Raw genomic sequence first — 13,163 nt, forward strand, 5'->3', positions numbered from 1 at the left:
TATCACGCATTGCGTCACTCCGTTTAGGCTTTATTCAACGATACCTGTACCTGGACTCTGATCATCCCATTTTTCACTTCACGGACTACTACTTCAGCCTGGTCCGAGACTTACACTACAAGAAAGAACTCTTGCTTACAACAGGAATAGACTACTGCAAAAATAAAATACCTGACTATTATTTTGAATTACTACAATGCTGGAACGCGTTAGAAAAAATACGTAAAGACAAACCCACTAACCTCGTAGCTGCCCTTAATGAACCGCTCTTCCAAAACCCCATGATCTTACACCCAATACGTGGCTGCCCTTTTACTCTAACACATCTAGCCGACGCCGGTATTACCAAAATCGGAGACCTAGGTGGCTAGGTACTGCGGACTTCGTAGAAAAAATAAGAATTAAATCCCTACGTATTCTCGACCTTAAGCTCAAAACCACCCACAATGCAATACCCATGGGCTTAAAAGCAATTATTAATAACCACTTTAGACGCGAACAACCAATCGACACACCAAGTGCATGGTATACATTCGAACTACACCATTCAACGGACTTAAACCTCCCCTTATACAAACTGGAAAAGGGAGCCATATATAGTTACATAACCCTTGTAAACTACGCAAATCGCCTACCCAAAAGATTAGACACCGTATGGAGAGACTTGCTCAGCTTGCCGGACTGTACAACACCCAATTTTAGAGCTACTACCCCCCAAATACTAAGCGAGAGGGCGACCTCCAGTGGCGGATTATCCGCAGTGCGTATACAACAGCTACTTTTCTCTACAACGCCGGCTTCCACCCCACGGACACTTGCCCCCTTTGCGGGGACGACGACTCCCTATTACATATCTTTTTTGTATGTCAGGCAATCCAACCCTTACTCACTTTCCTGACACAACTGACGGCACACCTCATTAAGCCAGACAAAATCATTCCAGTATCCTGGTACTTTATTAACCCACCACCTAAGTGCAGGACATTTGTTAACAAACATGCTCTTCACCAATTCGTTTACATCACCAGTACAGTTAAGATGGCAATACACCTGAGCAGAAGAAACAAAATGCAGCACCAGACAATTGTAGACCTACTCGAAATATTTAAAACCAGACTGGAATATGAATACTACAAACTTGAACAAGATATACAAACTTTCTGTGATATATGGGACATCAGCAATTCACTATGCACAGTAACGAACAATGAACTTGAAGTTAATTTCTAATTCTATGTTTGTACATATAATATGTAAATATATAAATACAAATACAAGTCACCTTTTTTTCGATATTAACCCCTCCAATACATATCGACTTTATTGTTTTTTTTACTCGTTGCTCTTTGCCCTCCCCGCCCGTACACGTAATCACTGCTTGTACATAATGATTTTCAGTTTTATTCGTTTTGTTTATATTTGTACATTTATTACTTTATACTTTGTAAATATTTATTTGTAATTTAGTACATTTTACGAATAAATGTCCTTTGAAGATGATGATGATGATTCTGCCGTGGAGCTGTCACTGTCGGTATAATATGAACCAAAAATCGTCTTCTTTTTTATTATGATAGGAACCACGGTATGATTCCTTCAATAACATTCTTTTTTCTCTGACATAGTGTCTGTCTTTCTTTTTTTCGAACCAGTTCTCCTTTTCTCTCCGCGTGGCATTGTTGTGTATAATAAATAAATCCCGGGATATAAAATAGCTGATGTATTGAGTACGATCGGTGTTTGTGAAATGAAGTACACAGGAAACGAAACTGGTCTTCCCGAAACATGATTTACATATTACTGTTAAGCTCCAACAATCAATCAACATTAATTATGCAAGATTTAATTTTATGCAAGATTTTAATTTAATTAAGACAATGACACATGTGTTTGTTTTTAATAATTTTAACCTAGTTTATTAGGTGTTCAACTCACAATAGAATTTTAAAATTTTCACTCAAAAACAAAACGTTTTCTAATATATAAAAAGTAAAAAAAAAAGTTAAATTTCACACCTAAATGCATTTGTTACCAGCAAACTTTATTATTTTGCTATATTATATGCGTCTAGTTTTTAAACAGTAAGACTCACATCGTTTGCCTCAGGTGAAAAATATATTCATGATTTACAGTGTTCATTTATTATTACACAGAACCATGGGATATCATAGCAGGTCCTCTGTATGTAACACGGATTGCTATTGGTTGAATACGAAAGTGCAGCATTTATCCTCATGTAATCTAATTTTATGATAGTTGCCACGTTTGTTGATGAAACAACTTTGCAGTGCCTCCTCACGGAATCACATGTGTTCAATGTTACTTAACTATTTACAAGGTGTTTATTACGTCAAATCCTTTTTCAAAAAGTGTTTCTTACTTCAGTTACTGTAGTAAACTGGTCTTAATAGCATATTTCCAGCTCTTGTTGTTAGCGCATGCACATTATATCTGTAGGTTGGTGAAGCCATGTTTTGAGTAAAATACAGTCTATCATTTGTTTCTACCTTACCACTGGCCACGACATATTTGGCAACGAGGATGAAACTATGTATTTGGAGAACCGGCACGACTGTTTTTGAAATTCTGCAAGTCGTAAAAAATTCGTCGACTGTTGGTGCTGTACGTCTATGTTGTACGTCCATGCAGCTTTTATTCTCATGTAATCTAATTTTATGAAAGTTGCCATGATCGATGAAACAACTTTATATGATAATTTCTGCTTATGACTGATTTTATCAGTCAGTCTAAGTGCTATACACGGGCTACAGTACTCATTTCGTGTTGTGCATACAGTGGCCCCTCGCTAAGTCGCGGGTGTTGGGATCCAAGCAAAAACCGCGACTTATCGAGGGCCGCGACTTACCGAGGGACGTCGTGAAAGAGGGAGGTCGTGCATTTAAAAACATATAAAAAGCACATATAAACCCTCGGTTTAGTTAATTGATGTATCATCACATGTGTCAGGCAGTATTCGAATAAAATCATGATTATGTTTGCTGTAAACATTGCGTTGATTATTTTGTTTGGGTCTGATATTATGTGGGCCGCTTGCTGTTGCTTGCGACTTCGACGGTAACAGCTTCCAAAATAAACCAGTTTCATCGCAATTATAAACATGTTCGTCAAAATAACCACCTTCATAGATAATTTCTCTCAGTTTTTCGGGAAAAGTTCCGACAGCGTCAATGTTCCCAGATCGAGCTTCGTCTTGGATTGAGACTGCGTGTGTCGATAGCGTGTCTTCTTTGCCATCGCAAGAACCACCCTGAACTGGCCTTAAATTCAAAGTCGTCATATCTGAGTTGTATGCTTTGCATTGGGTGATGGGACCAGATAGTGGAGTTCCGGCAGACCGTTCTTAAAGAAACGTAAACAGCTTTATCGGTGTCATCATTGTCGGACACTTTCGCTTGTTTTTCTGTTCAGTCCCGCCTCTTGGTCAACTTTGAAAACAAATTTACTTTTCATTTTTTACCCACCCACGAATAGTGGGCTCAACCACGTGCAACCCTTAACTTGGTTTGACACGGTCGATCGCCGTGAGTTTATGGCGTACGAACAGGCTGTATACATGTAGCTTTCGCTTTGACATGCTGCTCAATTGAGAAATAGAGATCAGAATTCTATGAATTCAACTCATTGTAGCGAGTTTTTGTAAAGGTATACCAAAATGGGACCGGCCAAGAAGTACGTACGGTCACTACTCGACACCCCTGTTGACACCTTGAGTAAGGCTGCCGTCACCCATTGCGTCTCAGCAATTGACGGACAGTAGGTGTTAAGTTGTCTCTTTAACGGTTAGTTAAAAATACTATGCCACGAAACATTAGTCTTTGTACTTCAAAACTGCTGTCAAAACACAATAGAAATTTTGGGAGCCATCCAAGTACCCGCGACTTAGCCGAATCGCGACTTACCGAGGCGCGACTTAGCGAGGGGCCACTGTATTCACATGTGCCAAATCCATAGAGTAGCCAAGGTGTTAAAAATGGATTAAATACTGGCAAATCAAATTCTGCTTAGGTATGTCGCATATAACATGTAAAAACACAAAAAATCCGAGATTTCACGTTTTCCTCGTAAAGGGGTATTAGCTGCTCTTTCTCAGGAGTCCCTACTCGCGTGTGTTACAAACTATTTCTATCATGCCCTCACATGTTTTAACCACTTTTGTTTTCCAAACAGTTGCCGTTTGTCTGTATCATTTGTCGAGCACGTCTACTGAGCATATGAGCATCACATCTGATGCGAGACTGCTGAGGTTTTGCAAGTTGATAAAAAATTTACCTTTAACTGTCACGTACATCCTTTTGTCTGTCATTTTTAGTTCATTCATGCCTGGACCATTTTTTGTTGGTGTTAGATCACAATTCGTGATACATGTGAATTTCGCTTTGTTTTAATTTTAACACAGATTTCCAGTTCATTTTATACCTTGGTGCTGTTATATTTATTTATTTTATCTCCAAAATATATAATAAATATATATTATATCTACTATTCGTCGTCAGAGCGAAGCAATAAAGTTTACCATGAGTATTATTAAACACAATTCGAAAGTGTTATATTCATTATCATAGTCAAATTTGTATAATTTTTAACCTTTTAACTAATCCACCGAACTGAAACAAACTTCCCATTTTACCATGTGACAAAACCACGGTAAATTGTGTACGTTCTATCTCGGCGTTCATTGGTCCCAATAGAGAATCTCTCACTGTAATCGAAACATCAGTTCTGTTTAAAAAGTGATTGGAAGTTTCATAGCGTTCATCATAACTCTTCCACAGTCCTTTGCACGTAACCCCGTAGCCAAATATTGGAAATATTGTAAGAAGAAATTTCATATGTTCATTATTACTTAATTATTTACAATGTTTTCATTAAAGTTAGATCCCTTTTCAACAAGTCTGTCTTACTTTAGTCACTTAGATGATTTATGAGGACTACAGTGACACATTTGACGCGATTTGACTAGCACAGGGGGTACGGAATGCATTTTAGAAAACTGGTAATGTGTCAAGATATTGACTTATTGGATTCTTATGATTTAACCTGGACTGATTCCAAGAATTAGAAGACTTTCAGAAAAACAGATAATATGGAATTTTTGGGTATTGGAAATCGGAAGTGTATCAGTATAAATAGTTGTTCTCGTAACTCTTCTGACCTAAATTCACTTTGTTTGTCACAATGTTTTACACCACCATTTAATATTTACACGCTTACACTGGCATTGTGATCTTCGTGAAATGAAAACCACAAATGTGCGTTTAACTTCAAACATATGTCACACAACGTCCCTATAGAATGCGCCCTCTAGCGAAGAATCTGAATTTGTGTAAGATCAGAGTGTCTAAACTGTTTTCATCATGGTTTATTTGGTATAATGTAACCATAAAACGACTACACAACCAAACATTATTGTATATTTAAACAACTTTACTAACACCCTCCTGCTTAACATAACATGATATGCAGCTTATAAGGCCGTATTTTTATTGACATAATCTACCATCTAAACAAGATAGTATGTACATGTATAAACCAACAACGACATAAATTGGTATTTCCATTTCTTGATTGACATAGTGTCATCCGCTTTCTCGACCTTGTATTTCTTTTATTCTTTCTTCCAAAACCTTTTTGTCTTTTTGGATTTTGTTTCTGAAAATGAAAGTATTAATGATTAGTGGCGGATTGTATTTATATTACTGTATGTACTATCAAATTCTACAACAAATCTCAGAATAAAATTATCTGTGCTATCTCAAAATTAAGCACACTAGGAATTGTTACGGAAGGTATGTTGCCTTATGTGAACATATTTTATAGACCTATATTGTTATATTCGTATAATTAATTTGACCAATTCGTGTTAACATAACACTTATATTCAATAAATTTACTAAATGACGTTATTTTGCCATACGATATTTAATTAATATATTGAACCACGATATCGATATTTTAGTGATTATTGTAGTTTAGATTTAATTGCCAAGCATTTCGGTATTTACTGCAATTTAACTATTCGCGTATCTGGGACACTATAATCTTTTTGTCATTCACTGTGCATATGCACTACAACATGGGATTTGTGTTATGAGTTGTGATCTTGCTCACAACGTTGAACAAACCTGGTCGTCTCGGCCAGTCATCACTCATTCCAGCCCACCCATTACTACATTCATATCATTTAGATAACAAATCCATTTATTGTAATATGTGGTTTTTAATTTGTACTACAATATCTTCTTTATAAATCCTTATTATATTTATAGAATGGGTAACACTGCATATGTGTGTCAAAATGGTTAGAGTATCAGCCCATTATTACGGACATTTGGGTAAGACTCATATGGTCGACTGCACACTCATCATTACGGAAAAAGAGTACATCCTGTACATTTGCCAGGCTCGCAGGATTCGTATTTTGGGGAATAGCGTTCTTTCAGACGGGACGTAAAGCTGTTGGTAAATTGTTCCTGGCCTCAGTGTATTAAAAGATGCTATTGTTATTGACGCGATGACAACTGACACATTAAAACTCCATTTGTTGTTAAAGTTTTTAGCCAGAAGCAAGCCGCCGACTTTGCTGAAAAAAGGCTCAAGTCAAACCCTTTTTGGTACCATGCTTTTTCTGAGTTGGTCTAAAACAATTACATGTACAGTCCCTTACTCAAAGCACTGCATTTGATTTACGTAAAATACGTAATATAGCTGATACTGATAAACGAACTTTTTGTAACAATTTTCCTGAAACACTGCTTCATTTGTTTTATAATTGTATTCATGTCTCCTCAGTGCATCGAGATATTGAATTGGCCCTTGACAATAATAGTTCAGTGAATTTTTCATCAAAAGGTGTCACCTTTGGATTAAAAGTACATGATTCTAATTTAAATTCAGACTGCATCCTTCGTTTAAATTACCTTTTACTGCTGATGAAAAAAATATATTTTCAATTGTAGATATAAGAATGTAAAGCCATCTTTTGTAAATTTATGTAATTATTTAGCATACCAAAGAGAAAATAGATATGTACAAAATAAGGATATACAATGTAAAATCAAAGTCTTTCAGATTATATTGGAGTTGATTAGATCAGCTGCTGTGAACATATTTTTTTTTTATGTTTTATTTTTAGTTTTCCGTGTTTTTCCATCATTTGTATGTGTCTCGTATTTTATCTTTTTGTGAAATAACAATAAATAAATTAAAAAAAAGAATTACACATGCCTTGTTCACATCAAGCATATCTTTATATGTAATTTATATACATATATGTATATGTAACTTTGAATTGGTGATATGATAAAAATGTTATACTTAAACAGACGTGTCAAAAAATCATTTTTGTGAAAAGAGCAATTTGTAGACCATGCCAAATACGTTTAGATTATGTTGGTGAGTTACTGAAGGAATAACAAGAATGGAATCCTACATCATAATCATTTTCAAATATTGAACAATTGTCTTATCATTGAAATATTTAACGTATAACAAACTGCTTTTCGAATAATATTACAGAAAAAGTTTTTAACTGTTTTTAGAAAAATAAAGTGAATGACATGGAAAATCACAGTTACTCACACGTGGTGTTTCACCATTCGTCGTCGTATATAACTACCACCATCAACGAATGAAGTCACAATAAGTAACATGATCAGAAGCAACACTAGTTTCTTCATATTATACAGACAATGGAACAGTATATAGATGTCAGCGTCAAGCGAATAGTGACTTTATGTCCCTGATTTCCTGTTTACAATGATACATATAGGGGAATGAAAACATAATTAACATGACATACATGTTGACCTTTTTGGTAGATGAAATGAACTGAATATAGATAACTTTATGTTGGACTTTTGGATGAGTTGTAGAACTTAAATTTGCCTTTGTATCGTGTTAGGATTATTCGAGTATGGAGCGAGCAGTTTTTCATTTTCATTTCTTGAAAAGCATGAGTATTACTTTAAGAAATGTTTGAGCGAAAAAGTAAGCAATCTCTTATGATGATCATTAGGGAAATATGTATGTTTATCTATTAATTCTTCAACATATCTTATTCAATGATTGCACTGATTTTATTCTGAGGCCATGAACATTGTTTACTCTGGGATTTATGACTAGTTAACCTGGGAAACGAACACACAATATTCGGTCAACATTCGCGCCAAACAAATGTGCGGGTTCACTTTTTTCACTTATTCTACCACTGCAAAGTGCACTTGGTTGGCGCATGGATGTACTGTATATACACGCAACACATGTAATGCACATTGGAGAAATGGAAACACAACTAATGCATTAACCCAGATATAACAAGAATTGGCAGAGCCATCTCGATGCTGGGAAAATATGTGTTTTGAAGCAATGGATTGGCGAACAGGCAGAAAAGAAAGCTGAGGAAGTATCAGATGACAATCAACCAATTCGAGAAAAACAGTCGGCAATGACTAAATGCATGGCCACAGCCAAATCGCTGTTTAATTGAAATAAAAAAATCAAAGAAAACAGAGAACTCTGAGACAGGAAGAGAAACGCGAGCGAAGTAGTCGAACAACAGGCATTACGGCAGCCATTTTGTTTCACCTCGATCAATACAGTATTACCCACGATGCAATATTCCAATGAGCGTGGGTATGTGGAAGTTCATAGCCAAGCGTACTGCGTTCAAGAACAAGGTATGAAATTACATGACGAGACCAACCCGATTTGCCGTTTATTTCCGGGTTCGGGTGCGTTTCATATAATATATATATATACTATATATATATATATATATACAAGAAGATCGATACGCACTATACCGTCGAGTGTAGTATTTATACTACCGATGGCAATAAGAAGTACGAAGGAAGCTAATACAGTTGATTTATAACACTTTTCAGTCCTCATTGAGGCACACAAGTATTTAAATGAGTTGCTAATGAGTACAAACACCACGGCCAATCACACAAAATCCATCCAACAGTACTATGATTTCACAACTTTCGAAAAACATTCGTTTTTATCGATAAATTATAGACGTTCAAAGCATGAACAAATTCACACCAAACAAGGAACTTTCACAAACTTTGTTAACAACCATCAACAACCGAATGTAGATCAATGGTCCCCCAAAAGGCCAACGACATTGCCTCCTGTTAAATATGTCGACTTACCAATATTCTTCCCAGGTAAGAACAACAAACACGACGAAGAAAAACAGCGCGACCTTGATTTCAGCAGTTGCAACTGAAAACAGCTCCCCCCGCAAAATTAACAAAAATTGCTTGCGAACGGGAAGACATTTACTGGTGTACAGTGGACATGGACACTTGAAAGAACAGCCCACTGAACACAAAGCCTACACTATCAGAAATTCGTAACACGTAATTCGAGTGATGGTATAACAAAATAACTCATCATTTGTAAATTCAATCCTTCGAAAACGTATAAAAAAACATTGTCATTAACAATTTTCATTATATAAATACACTTTGAAAAGGAACATGATTCATAAACATAAATCTATTTGAATACATTCTCACTACAAATTACACAATACTTATTTTTTCGGTGACACATTTTATAGCTACGCCCAAAATAGCCATTATTTATTTGCAACTGTGACCAAACGACATCATTCTGTTAACATCCAGACATTTTCATAAAATCTCCCTGCACTTTTTGACCATTTATAAGTAAAATATACTACAATTTACTCCAGAAAAACAATTTTCTTGGTACATTCCTACATTTTTGCATATTGAATGAGGGGTTCAGACGCATTCCAAGCGGAACACTTTTCTTGGACTAATAACAAAGCTGGTCAATCTCTTCCCAGCAATAACCATAATCAGAATTTTTTGATAATATTAAATTATTTTTTTCCAGGGAAAAGCACATATAGTTGTGATTTGATTTTGTTATTAAGGTATAGGCCAATAGAAATGCTACAAGATATAAACCTGTCACTAGCACTACGATCCCGGGGCCGGCCCAGGATCTTTAATATTAATGCGACTGTGTTGAAGCCAAAGAGGTAAAAAATACATTTTAGTGCAAATGCCTACAAATACTATTTCTTAGTAACACAGTATGGTTTATTATTAAAAATGTATTCACCCTACATACAGCATCACCAGTTGATAAAAAGTTGTCAATCAATATCGAATAGTATAAAATACTGTATAATATTTAACTTTCATTGGTAGAAATGTTGAGAGTTTGATGGCACCTGTTATGACATGCCGTAGGACCCAAGACAGTTTGTCACTGCTACAAAATTTCGAAATTTTCAGAATCGTGTAATTCCCGGAAATTTGCCTCTTGCTAAATTGAAGAAGATTTACAACATTGCTGCTGTCCGTAAAAAAAGTTAAAAATAAGAATAATCAAAGATTGTTTTAAACACATTTGGGTACATAAGGCATGTCATGGAAACAATTTGAAATTAATTAAAGTACTGAAATACAATACAAGGAATAAATTGTGTACAAATGAAAGACCAACAATTTCACATTAGTATTAGTAGTATTGAAATTAGGCAATTATTCAGCTTCCGAATCGCACAGTTTCGCTAAAGCCGGTCATTCATAACCGGCCCACGAACCTGTTCGTGATCGTGTTAGGAAAAGCTGTATTTTAGTGCAGTTAAATTGAGTCATTTGATTGGGTACGCCAAGGAACTGAAGCCACCAATCAGCGTTGCTGTAATATAAATGTGGACGTCTGGAGTCATCACAGATATAAACAATGGCGGCGTGTAGGCCTCTTGCGCCCACAGTCACTTGGGGGCTGAAAATCAATAAATACTAATTTTCAAAAAAAAAATCATCCGCTATACGTATATAAATAAACAAGTTGTGAAACACGGCACCTAGTAAATCGACACCCTGTCGGTTTCAAATGTTGATTTCTTACCTTAAAATGCGAAAGTTCTGGGTTCTGCATTGTTATATACTTTTACATAGAATAAAGTCATTAGTTGTTGTATAGTTGACTTGAACTGTTATGAACCCCCCAAGAATCAGAAATATCACAGGTTTTTCGATCGACTACGTTAACATGAACGACGCCATTTTGACAAGATTTTTTTAGCGATGTCAGCATGTTGGCACGCGAAGTTTTTTTCCCTATTAAAACGAGAACATTAACATAATTCCCGATATTAATCTTTGAATTGCAGGAACTGGATGTTTATGAGTTGGTAGGCTGGTGGTGATGCGTATCAGGGTTCAAAAAACCCAAATTTCATAGTGATAATTTTGTTTACATGTTTGTTTACGTTGTGGTTGCCCGAATTTGAAGTCAAAGTGAAGTCATACAATGAGGTATCGCTTTGCATGACGGTAACTTTTGAAGGTATTGTAATCTGTCTGACGTCTTGACTCCCTCGGCCCGCGTGTGAACGGTTTGTTTACCCGCACTGCGGTTCGAGACAAAAGAACGCTAGTCGTTTCCAGACCGGGGATAGAGGGAATGTGTCGCGTGGGACTCAATTCCCACGTGTGCGCAAGTGACGACACTCCCGCTATAAATAGCGACTGGTCTGTAGTATATACTTCAATCTAAAGACAGTGAATTTTCGGATTAACACCTATGTTTCCCCCACGCTAACCAAAGACACTAGTGTCTTTGCGTTATAAACCAACTTTCCCCCACACTAACGAACAAATATTGTGTTCTACTGACTTCCTGTTCCGGTCCGTTTGTGCTTCGGCCGGCCCTGGCCCTGATGCAAAGAGTTTATCTCGAAGCAATTTCACAAGATCAAAGAAATGAATATAATTGTAGGCAACATGTTATTTTTTTATAGTGAACAAATGTAATCGACGCATGAATATCCTTTTTCTGGAGTCGTAGGTATTTCGGAAACCATGAAATCGTGAACAGATATGACAGACCGGAAGGCGATTTACAGCGATGCAATGCGATGTGGAAGAAAATTGTGAATGTGAGTTATAATCGTGTGCACTAATTCAATAACATGCGAGGATCTTTACAAACTAGATTTGTAAATTGACAAGCATTTATATTTTAATATTCTGGTTATTCACACGAATAGAAAGATGTCGATCAACATTACAATTCACATCGCTATGCATATCAGGTGATGTGCATCCCATACAATTCAATTTATGAAAATGAAGAACCTACCGTTTGAAGGCACTTACGACCCCTTTTTGAAGTTCCTGCAATCCAACCACTGAACGTTGAACAAAAATAAACCTTGCAGATACAATGAAACCGTGTGCTGAGACGGAACAGAGATTACATATGGTGTGGTAATATAGCGTTACTAACAGATTGGTACTTACCTTGAATTCAAGACTTTTCACGCGACATTTGAAAACGAAGCTCAATTCACACAGGACGTTATTACCATGATTTGACTCCGGAACTCGTAAACTACATTTATTTATGTTAAATGCACAATTCATTTATTTATTTATTATTGTAAAATACAAAAATCATAATTATGACAACTAACTTGTTAATATCCTGTGCAGTGAAAAATACTAAAATTGACAATTTATTGTTTTTGTTTTTTTATTAACAACATTGTTTCATACAATAATACAAACATTTTTCTGACAATATTTTGTTGGTAGTAGATCCAAAAGCTCGTCTTTAATATATTAGTACTCTGTGGGCACTTCTGTGTTTTATTTATAATTCAAACATTTTTTTTGTTAGAAGATGTTCAGCAAATCCATGATTTCTTTAATTAAAAACTGAATACATAGAGGAGATACAGAATAGTCGTGTTTTTTTTCAAAATAAAACAAATAGTTACTTCAAACAGTATATGGCATGTAATATAAAGGTGTGACACATAATAATAATTTTCTGACACATTTTTGGTGATAACAAAATTATAAAGCATGTATATTCATATTATTTGTTGAGCATTTATGTAAATTGTTTGTTCCAGTTGCCCTAAATTTCTTTGTTTTTTTAATGGCAGGTCTGTATTTTCTATGTATAGTTTCTGTTATCGATTTATTTAGAATCGAATACACAATAGATAAAACTTGTGAATAAAAAAATCAATAAATACATAAATCTGAATCTAACTCATTTTTTCTGAGCATGTACGATTGTTCTTTCATTGTTGTTTGGAGGGGTAAAATTAAAATCATGAAAACGACCGACTTAGGATT

General features: G+C 35.6%; 1 long non-coding RNA gene across 1 annotated transcript; it reads right to left on the reverse strand.

Annotated features, from left to right (window-relative positions):
* Positions 1-5,424: 5,424 nt before the first annotated feature.
* Positions 5,425-9,322, reverse strand: LOC102804823 (uncharacterized). The gene is made up of 3 exons (XR_438425.3): positions 9,177-9,322; positions 7,600-7,767; positions 5,425-5,670 (listed from the first exon to the last, which is right to left on the reverse strand). It is a non-coding gene; the product is annotated as an uncharacterized LOC102804823 (long non-coding RNA).
* Between the last annotated feature and the right edge of the window lie 3,841 nt (positions 9,323-13,163).

The sequence above is a fragment of the Saccoglossus kowalevskii genome, chromosome 22, assembly GCF_978046115.1.
Source record: "Saccoglossus kowalevskii chromosome 22, keSacKowa6.1, whole genome shotgun sequence".
NCBI classification, from domain to species: domain Eukaryota; kingdom Metazoa; phylum Hemichordata; class Enteropneusta; family Harrimaniidae; genus Saccoglossus; species Saccoglossus kowalevskii.